The 3,940-nt window shown below is 42.7% G+C and overlaps 1 long non-coding RNA gene across 1 annotated transcript; it reads left to right on the top strand.

The window, feature by feature from the left end:
• On the top strand, positions 1-2,476 carry LOC118241276. Its single transcript, XR_004775959.1, has 2 exons — positions 1-36; positions 148-2,476. It is a non-coding gene; the product is annotated as an uncharacterized LOC118241276 (long non-coding RNA).
• The last annotated feature ends 1,464 nt before the right edge of the window (positions 2,477-3,940 follow it).

Below are 3,940 nucleotides of genomic sequence, written 5' to 3'. Positions count from 1 at the left end.
CCAAGATTCAGAGGGGGGCCATCCTCCTCTGGCCAGGTGTGCATGCATTAAAGTCACAGAGACAAGCATCTGCTTTTTAAAGCAAATCACATTGATGCAAGCCAATAATTCTAATAACAAGATTTAAAATGTGATGATTCTGCGCAGGACCAGCGGACCTTCAGAGACGTTCTGCAGGGTTATGGACGGAGCTCCGTGTCACCCATTGACACCTTCATGCTTGTCTCCATGGAGTGTTTCTTTGTGGTTCCTCTGTGAAGAGCAATGTCTCTAATGGCTTTGAAGTAAATAAATCACAGGAGGTTTATTGGCTTATCTAGACTGACACATTACCAAATGCGTGTGTTTATGAGAGGGCTTTTAAAGTCAAAGCTAAGAGTGACAGAGTCCTCCTGTATTTGTCCTTGACTAAGGTACGGGAGGACTACCAGCCCCGTGACAATTCTCTACAGTTTTCATGGGCATGTGTATGACTTTGTGCTAAAAAAAAAATCTTCTTATAGAAACAATGCACAGTTTTATATTAGTGTTCAGAAAACCTGAAAGTACATTAAAGAGAAATGGCTCCCCATCAGATCTTATTCATATTGTATAGTTACTGCAGGTCCAGCTCATCTGAAAGCCTTACCTCACAGCTGTCTCTCTTCCATGGAGCTTTAAATGTGTCAGGATGAAATATTTTAATGAAAGAATCTTAATCAATCAAGGTACTAATGTGCCTTAACAAGATCTCGTGTCAATATTTACACTCAGATTTGTGCTTAAGAAGTGACTACTTTATAAGCATGGATGCACATATATTCATGGGCAAGACACCTAATGAAATGACAGTCAGTCTTTATAACAGCTGGTCACTAAAGCCATATGAAAACTATAATACATAACTTTAGTTACTGTAGTGTTTAGTCAAAAGATTGCGAAACATTGGGGGTTATGGGCAGGATTATGTGTGGGCAGATCACCTGAGAACTGAGTGAAGACACGGGCAGAATCCAGTAAAGACACAGGAAGAACCAGTGAAGACACAGGCAGAACCCAGTGAAGACACAGGCAGAACCAGTGAAGACACAGGCAGAACCCAGTAAAGACACAGGCAGAATCCAGTAAAGACACAGGCAGAATCCAGTGAAGACACAGGCAGAACCCAGTAAAAACACAGGCAGAATCCAGTAAAGATACAGGCAGAATCCAGTAAAGACACAGGCAGAACCCAGTAAAGACACAGGCAGAATCCAGTAAAGACACAGGCAGAATCCAGTAAAGACACAGGCAGAATCCAGTGAAGACACAGGCAGAACCAGTGAAGACACAGGCAGAACCCAGTAAAAACACAGGCAGAATCCAGTAAAGATACAGGCAGAATCCAGTAAAGACACAGGCAGAACCTGATAAAATGATAGACTATATAGACAATATAGACTAATGAGGCACACCTCCGTTTCCAAGGGACATGCTGATTGGTCACGTATAGATGGAATATCACTGAGCTCAGTAGGAATAAATAAAAATAAATAAGTTATGGAATTGTTTGGCAGAGCTTTTATCAGGTAAACGAATATTTTATATATTTGTTATACCATATGTTTTTATACCATAAAAACATATCTTTGCAGTACAGAAGTAAACCTATCAACCTCATCATTTGCTACTTCAGTAGTGGCACATAAATTCAGAACTTTGTGATCAGGTTGTAGCTGTTGTCAAAGATGACTTTTCATCTTTTGTGATTTTATGTGAAAGGATATCGAAATGTACAGAAGGAGTACCTAATGACGAATAAATTAACCTATCTGGCCTAATTTTAGAGAAAAAACACCAAACATAGTTTAGAATTCTCAATGACCCTGTACCTGCTACATAATATGACATCAAATGAAAGTTATCCAGGCATTTTGGTAATGGCAAATTTGAACATCTCACAAGCTCAGACAGGCAGAACTATAGCAGAAAACCCATTCGTCCAAGCAAGGTGAACTGTGTGTCCACTGGAAGTTGCCACGTGGATCTCTTGACTAATCCTGTGGTGGAGGACCAATTCAGAAGGTCGTTTACACTCACGGCTGATGGAGATCAGTGATCACGCATCCACAGGGCAGCACATCAGGGCTGCAGTACCTTGTTCTGCACTAATCAGAGCTTCAGCCAGAGCTTGCACTCGAGGGGCAGACTCTGCTGTCAACGTACTAACCGAGGAAGAGCGGTAAAAACCTGACAGATAATTAACACAGTTGCTGAAACTAAATACCAGAGTCTGGCGAGTCTTGATCCTGGTTAAGAGCTGACTTACATATTGTTTAAAGGAGGGAAGGAGGAGAACAATGTTTGTGAAAAGCAGAAATACACTGCAGGTGAGAGATTCCTTTTCTGCTTTGCGTACTCTGCACTACCTCTGGCACCATTCAAATTTAAAAAGGAGTGAATATTCCTCACTAAACAAATCTGGAAAACTCCTTAAAGCCTGCATTCCAAATACTCTCCAGAACAGAATTCCAGAGGTTAGTAGTTGTATAATTAAACATCATGTACTGGGTTCCACATAATCCAGAACATTAACACTAGACCGGTCTCAGCCGAGTCAAGTGGTTGGGGAAGGACTGTAGGGTGTGTTAGGCCAACTAAGTCATTAAGGGTTTTAATACTTTTACAAACATACTTTTGGGTGTCTGCGTATATTTTCTTCTTGTGAAGTATTTTGGTCAGGGGCAGGAGAAATAAACCATTCTCAAAACAGTTTTTTCTATTTTGAAACCAGCTCATCAGTTATATGTCAACAGTTTAACGTGGACTAGCTGTTCTGGCTTCATTCGAGATCTAAATCTAATTTTTGAAAGCTGCTTAGTGACAATGTATGTTGTTACAAGCACTATACAACAATGCAGACCAGACACAGCAAGCTGCAGTACACTGTAGTCTGGCACCTTTCTGCCATAGCAACTTATTACATTAACTTAACACATAGCAAGTATTACCTCAGATCGGATGGGCCTCCCCGTATGCGACAATAAGCCTCCAGTGCCCATGAACCTGAAATTGGTTCACTGCTCGTCCTTCCTTGAGCCACTTTTCACAGGTACTAACCAAACAAACTAAACAACCTGCTGTTTTGGAGATACTCTGACCCAGTCCCTTAGCCATCACAATCTGAGCCTTGTCAAAGACATTCAGGTGCAATTCTCTAATGCTTGCCATTTTTCCTGCTTCCAGCACATCAACTTCAAGAAGCCAGTGTTGACTTGTTTCCCACATCTTTGCAGATGCTGCTGTTATGAGAGAGTTTGACCAGTGACTCCTGATCACACCACTTGGACGCTCTCACCAGCCTATTCCCTATGCCTATATAACCACATTCTGACAGGTCTACAGGTGAGTGTTGATATGCAGGTGAGTGCTGGTCCACAGGTGAGTGTTGGTCTAGGGGTGAGTGTTGGTATGCATGCATTGCTTCCTGCTTTGGATTTTGTTCCTGTGGGTCAGCTGCTGACCACTGTTCATTGATGTTTTGATCCCTTAACCCCATACCCATTCTCTCCATCTCTCCTCCACAGATACAGCCAATAGCGGGCTCTCTCCATCTCTCCTCCACAGATACAGCCAATAGCGAGCTTTCTCTATCTCACCTACACAGATACAGCCAATAGCAGGCTCTCTCTATCTTACCTACACAGATACAGCCAATAGCGGGCTCTCTCTATCTCACCTACACAGATCCTACACAGATACAGCCAATAGCGGGCTCTCTCGATCTCACCTACACAGATACAGCCAATACTGGGCTCTCTCCATCTCACCTACACAGATACAGCCAATAGCGGGCTCTCTCCATCTCACCTACACAGATACAGCCAATAGCGGGCTCTCTCCATCTCTCCTACACAGATACAGCCAATAGCGGGCTCTCTCCATCTCACCTACACAGATACAGCCAATAGCGGGCTCTCTC

This window comes from Electrophorus electricus, chromosome 4, assembly GCF_013358815.1.
Source record: "Electrophorus electricus isolate fEleEle1 chromosome 4, fEleEle1.pri, whole genome shotgun sequence".
NCBI lineage: Eukaryota > Metazoa > Chordata > Actinopteri > Gymnotiformes > Gymnotidae > Electrophorus > Electrophorus electricus.
This window is presented reverse-complemented; position numbering and strand designations above follow the sequence as displayed.